The sequence below is a fragment of the Glycine soja genome, chromosome 17 (assembly GCF_004193775.1).
Source record: "Glycine soja cultivar W05 chromosome 17, ASM419377v2, whole genome shotgun sequence".
Classification (NCBI taxonomy): domain Eukaryota; kingdom Viridiplantae; phylum Streptophyta; class Magnoliopsida; order Fabales; family Fabaceae; genus Glycine; species Glycine soja.
Genome location: NC_041018.1, coordinates 29,461,582 through 29,468,277, shown reverse-complemented (window position 1 = coordinate 29,468,277; position 6,696 = coordinate 29,461,582). Strand labels below are relative to the sequence as shown.

The 6,696-nt window shown below is 41.2% G+C and overlaps 1 non-coding gene across 1 annotated transcript; it reads right to left on the bottom strand.

The window, feature by feature from the left end:
* Window positions 1-919: 919 nt before the first annotated feature.
* Window positions 920-1,026, bottom strand: LOC114394369. The gene has a single exon (XR_003662768.1). It is a non-coding gene; the product is annotated as a small nucleolar RNA R71 (small nucleolar RNA).
* Between the last annotated feature and the right edge of the window lie 5,670 nt (window positions 1,027-6,696).

Sequence of the window (6,696 nt, the reverse complement as noted above, 5' to 3'; positions counted from 1 at the left end):
TAGAAAAAAATTTCCTACGCCGTGGTAGCGGGCCTACGGCCGGCTGAGGTCTCCATCGTCCAAAAAAGCGATTCTGTCAAAAGTTTTTTATTTTTCAAGTTTTATTCACTTATTTTTCTTAACTTACCATTTTTAGCTTTCATAGTTAGACTTTGAATTTTTGTCTGAAATTTTTTGTGCTATATTCTCATCATTTTATAAGGTTGCTCACAAAATTTCAAGTCATTTGGATATCATTTGAGGGTAGCTGTAGTTCAAACCTACACCTTTATTTACATGACAAGGCAACTAGTTGTGTGCATGCTGAATGTAGTGTATGACTAGAGGCAATCCATCTGACTTACAACCCTTTGATCCTGAGATAGATAGGACATTTCATAGATTAGTTAGGCATCATTTTATACCTTTTGATCATTCTGAGCATTCCATAACTGGTGAATCTGTGCATTCTGTTATTGGTGATTTTGAACATCCTGATCTTGAGCATTATAATTTTGAGCATTCTGATTCTGAGCATTCTGATTTTGCACATTCTCAGAACATGGCACAACCTCCACCTCGTGAGAGGACTCTAAGGGAAATGGCTGCACCTGATTTCACCTATGAAAGCTTGTGCATCCAATACCCTGATGAGGATGTCCCATATGTTCTTAAAACTGGATTGATTCATTTGCTTCCAAAGTTTCATGGCCTTGCAGGTGAAGACCCGCACAAACATTTGAAAGAATTTCACATTGTCTGCTCCACCATGAAACCCCCAGATGTCCAAGAGGATCACATATTTCTGAAGGCTTTTCCTCACTCATTAGAGGGAGTGGCAAAGGACTGGCTGTATTACCTTGCTCCAAGGTCCATCACGAGCTGGGATGACCTTAAGAGAGTATTCTTAGAAAAAATTTTCCCTGCTTCCAGGACCACAGCCATCAGGAAGGATATCTCAGGTATTAGACAACTCAGTGGAGAGAGCCTGTATGAGTACTGGGAGAGATTTAAGAAACTATGTGCCAGTTGCCCCCACCATCAGATTTCAGAACAGCTTCTTCTCCAATACTTTTATGAAGGACTCAGTAATATGGAGAGAAGTATGATAGATGCTGCCAGTGGTGGAGCCCTTGGAGACATGACTCCTGCTGAAGCCAGAAATTTAATTGAGAAGATGGCCTCCAACTCCCAGCAGTTTAGTGCCAGAAATGATGCCATAGTCATTAGAGGAGTGCATGAGGTAGCTACAAACCCATCTGCATCATCTGAAACTAAGAAGCTTGAAGGCAAACTGGATGCATTGGTCAACTTGGTAACCCAGCTGGCCTTGAATCAGAAATCTGTACCTGTCGCAAGGGTTTGTGGTTTGTGCTCCTCTGCTGACCACCATACAGACCTTTGCCCTTCCATGCAGCAACCTGGAGCAATTGAGCAGCCTGAAGCTTATGCAGCAAATATATACAATAGACCTCCTCAACCTCAGCAGCAAAATCAACCACAGCAGAGCAATTATGACCTTTCCAGCAACAGATACAACCCTGGATGGAGGAATCACCCTAACCTTAGATGGTCCAACCCTCAGCAACAACAACAGTAGCCTGCTCCTTCCTTCCAAAATGCTGCTGGCCCAAGCAGACCATACATTCCTCCACCAATCCAACAACAGCAACAACCCCAGAAACAGCCAACAGTTGAGGCCCCTCCACAACCTTCCCTCGAAGAACTTGTGAGGCAAATGACTATGCAGAACATGCAGTTTCAGCAAGAGACCAGAGCCTCCATTCAGAGCTTAACCAATCAGATGGGACAATTGGCTACCCAATTGAATCAACAACAGTCCCAGAATTCTGACAAGCTGCCTTCTCAAGCTGTCCAAAATCCCAAAAATGTCAGTGCCATTTCATTGAGGTCGGGAAAGCAATGTCAAGGACCTCAACCCGTAGCACCGTCCTCATCTGCAAATGAGCCTGCCAAACTTCACTCTATTCCAGAAAAAGGTGATGACAAAAATTTACCTAACAATTTCTGTGCAGGTGAATCTTCTTCCACAGGTAATTCTGATTTGCAGAAGCAGCACATTCCCCCTCTTCCATTCCCTCCAAGAGCAGTTTCCAACAAAAAAATGGAAGAGGCAGAGAAAGAGATCTTGGAAACGTTTAGAAAAGTAGAGGTAAACATACCTCTGTTGGATGCAATAAAGCAAATTCCAAGATATGCCAAATTCTTGAAGGAGCTGTGCACTAATAAGCGGAAGCTTAAAGGAAGTGAACGAATTAGCATGGGCAGAAATGTCTCCGCATTGATTGGTAAATCTGTTCCTCAAATTCCTGAAAAATGTAAAGATCCAGGTACATTCAGCATACCTTGTATCATAGGGAATAGTAAGTTTGACAATGCCATGCTAGATTTAGGAGCTTCTGTTAGTGTTATGCCTCTGTCTATTTTTAATTCTCTATCTCTAGGCCCCTTGCAGTCAACTGATGTGGTAATTCATTTAGCTAATAGAAGTGTTGCCTACCCTGTTGGTTTCATAGAAGATGTCTTAGTTAGAGTTGGTGAACTGATTTTCCCTGTTGATTTTTATATTTTGAATATGGAAGATGGATTTTCTCAAGGATCAGTTCCCATCATTCTAGGCAGACCCTTTATGAAAACTGCTAGAACTAAGATAGATGTTTATGCAGGCACACTGTCTATGGAATTTGGTGACATAACTGTTCATTTTAATATTCTGGATGCTATGAAATACCCATCTGAAGATCTTTCTGTATTTCGTGCTGAAATAATTGACCATGTGGTTGATGAATACATGACTGATCTTTATTGTAATCTGCATGCCTCTCACTCTTCATGCATTGAGTCTGAAATTGTACTTGATCATATGTCTGAATTTGATGCTGAGAGTGAATCTGAGAGTGATATTGATTGCATGCCTGGTGGTGGTGTTTTACCTCTTGAGATTGATTTTATAGAGTCAGATAGGACTAACCATGTTTCAGGAAGTACACATACCTCTGACTTTCTTTATGAGGTAAAGGCTGAGAAACCATCTCCTTCTACCACTGTCCAGCCAACCACACCAGAATTGAAGCCTCTGCCATCAAATTTAAAATACGCTTACTTGGATGATAGCAAGAGTTTTCCAGTGATTATATCTGCCTCCCTTGCTGATGAGCAAGAGGAGAAGTTGTTGTCAGTTCTCAAGAAGCATAAGAAGGCTATAGGCTGGACCCTGGCAGACATTTCTGGTATTAGCCCATCCACATGTATGCATCGAATAAATTTAGAGGATGGAGCTAAACCAGTAAGACAGCCATAGAGAAGACTCAACCCGGTGATTCTTGATGTAGTGAAGAAGGAGATAACCAAGCTTTTGCAAGCTGGAATCATTTATCCTATCTCCGACAGCCAATGGGCGAGTCCCGTCCAGGTAGTCCCGAAAAAGACTGGCCTCACAGTGATCAGAAATGAGAAGGAGGAGCTGATTCCTACTCGGGTGCAGAACAGTTGGAGAGTCTGCATTGACTATAGGAGGCTGAACCAGGTTACCAAAAAGGACCATTTTCCCCTGCCATTCATTGACCAGATGCTTGAACGCCTGGCAGGTAAATCCCACTACTGTTTCCTTGATGGTTTTTCTGGTTATATGCAAATTACTATTGCTCCTGAGGATCAGGAAAAGACCACATTCACCTGCCCCTTCGGCACTTTTGCTTATAGGAGGATGCCTTTCGGCCTGTGCAATGCCCCTGGTACCTTCCAGCGGTGCATGATTAGTATTTTCAGTGATTTTTTAGAAAATTGCATAGAGGTGTTTATGGATGATTTCACTGTATATGGATCCTCTTTTGATGGTTGTTTGAATAGTTTGGAAAAAGTTTTGAATAGATGCATTGAAACTAACCTTGTTCTAAATTTTGAAAAATGTCATTTTATGGTTGAGCAAGGTATAGTTTTAGGCCACATTATTTCCAATAAGGGCATTGAAGTAGATCCTACAAAAATTTCTGTTATTTCACAATTGCCTTACCCCTCTTGTGTGCGAGAGGTGCGATCTTTTCTTGGTCATGCAGGATTCTACAGGCGCTTTATAAGGGATTTTAGCAAAGTAGCCCTTCCACTGTCCAACTTGTTGCAAAAGGAGGTGGAGTTTGACTTTAATGACAGATGCAAAGAGGCTTTTGATTGCCTCAAAAGAGCGTTGACTACCACCCCCATCATCCAGGCACCCGATTGGACAGCCCCTTTTGAGCTTATGTGTGATGCATCAAATTATGCATTGGGGGCTGTCCTTGCTCAGAAAATTGATAAATTGCCCAGGGTGATATATTATGCTTCTAGGACTTTAGATGCTGCCCAAGCAAATTATACTACTACTGAGAAAGAGCTTCTAGCCATAGTTTTTGCTCTTGAAAAATTTCGATCTTATTTGCTTGGTACTCGCATTATTGTTTATACTGACCATGCAGCTCTAAAGTACTTGTTGAAGAAGGCTGATTCTAAGCCTAGGTTGATCCGATGGATGCTCTGGCTCCAAGAGTTTGACTTGGAGATCCGTGATAGGAGCGGAGCACAAAATCTAGTTGCTGATCATTTGAGTCGGATCGAACGTGTCTCTAATGCAGATTCACCTATTCGGGATGATTTCCCTGATGATCATTTGTATATATTGTATAGTATTTCTGACTCTCTTTCTACTCCCTGGTTTGCTAACATTGTCAATTATTTAGTTGCCTCTGTTTTTCCTCCCTTGGCATCTAAGGCCCAAAAAGATAATATTAAAAGTGATGCTAAGCATTTTATTTGGGATGACCCCTACTTGTGGAAATTGTGCAGTGATCAGGTCATTAGACGGTGCATTCCAGATCATGAGACTGACTCAGTCCTGCAGTTCTGTCATTCTTCAGCACCGGGAGGTCATCTGGGTGTTCAAAGGACAGCTCGCAAAGTGCTTGATTGTGGTTTTTATTGGCCCACCATCTTTAAAGATGCGTGGAAGATCTGCAGCACTTGTGAGCAGTGTCAGAGAGCAGGAAATACACTTACATGGCGACAACAAATGCCTCAGCAACCTATGCTATTCTGTGAGGTGTTTGATGTCTGGGGTATAGATTTCATGGGTCCTTTTCCTGTCTCTTTTGGTTATGTTTACATTCTCCTTGCAGTTGATTATGTTTCAAAATGGGTGGAAGCCAAGCCCACTAGAACTAATGATGCTAAAGTTGTCGCAGACTTTGTCAGGTCTAATCTGTTTTGCAGGTTTGGAGTACCTAAAGCAATTGTTAGTGATCAAGGAACCCATTTTTGCAACAGGACAATCCATGCCCTGCTTAAAAAGTACGGGGTGGTACACAGAGTATCCACACCATACCACCCCCAGACTAATGGACAGGCAGAAATTTCTAACAGGGAAATCAAGAGAATTCTAGAGAAGATTGTGCAGCCAAGCAGGAAAGATTGGAGTACCAGGCTTGATGATGCTCTCTGGGCACATCGGACTGCCTACAAAGCACCCATAGGAATGTCTCCTTATCGGGTTGTCTTTGGAAAGGCATGTCATCTTCCAGTGGAAATTGAGCACAAAGCATACTGGGCAGTGAAGACTTGCAACTTCTCTATGGATCAAGCTGGCGAGGAAAGGAAGTTGCAACTGAGTGAGTTAGATGAAATCCGCCTAGAAGCCTACGAGAATGCCAAGTTCTACAAAGAAAAGACCAAGAAGTTCCATGATAGCATGATAGTTAAAAAAGACTTCGTGGTTGGGCAAAAAGTGTTATTGTATAATTCTAGGCTTGGACTCATGAGTGGTAAGTTGAGGTCTAAGTGGATTGGTCCTTTTGTTGTTACTAATGTTTTTCCTTATGGTACAGTTGAGATCAAAAGCGACTCCACAAATAAGAGCTTCAAGGTCAACGGACATCGACTTAAGTCATTCCTCACGAACCCTTCTTTAGTGGACGTAGTGGTGGAAGAGACTTCCTTACTCCACCCTACTCTTCCTCCACCATGACTTAGGGAGTTTTTCTTTTCCTATCTCCTTCTTTGCTTTTATTACACTTGTCCGATTCTCTTTGATGATTTAATTGTTTTTAATCTTTTAATTGTGCTACATTGAGGACAATGTGTTGTTTAAGTATGGGGGGGAGTGTTCTTTGGTTTTGCTAGTTTTGATGGTTTTGTTAATTTGTTAGTTGTGTTAATTTGTTAATATTGTTAGTTTCGTCGGATTTTTAGTTTAATATTTTGGGTCAATTTTGTGTGCACGTACGACTTTGCATGTTTTTCTTTGAATTATAGGATATGTTCAAGAAATGGGTAATTGTTTTGAAAATAAAAGTTCTTGACATTTTGTGACTTGAAATCCTTGATTCTTCTCTACATGTCATGATAGTTTTGAAAGCTCAATTTGAAAGTGATGATTTTACCTTTGTGAGAATTTGAGCCATCCATCATTATAATCATTTGGTGTGTTTTGCCCCATTGATTGCTTGCACAATAGCCTTGGCTTGATTCTTGTTGATGCGTCCTAATTCACATGCATATTTGGAAATGATTAAGGCAATTTTGTTCTTATAAGCTTCTAGCCAAATGGACTTACCTTGAATTAATTCCTTTGATAGCCCTTTTGAGCCTTGTTTCCCTTTCCTTGTTTTGAAGCTCACTACAAGCCTTAAGTGAAAAACCATGATATTACCATATCCTTAAGGAATTTTG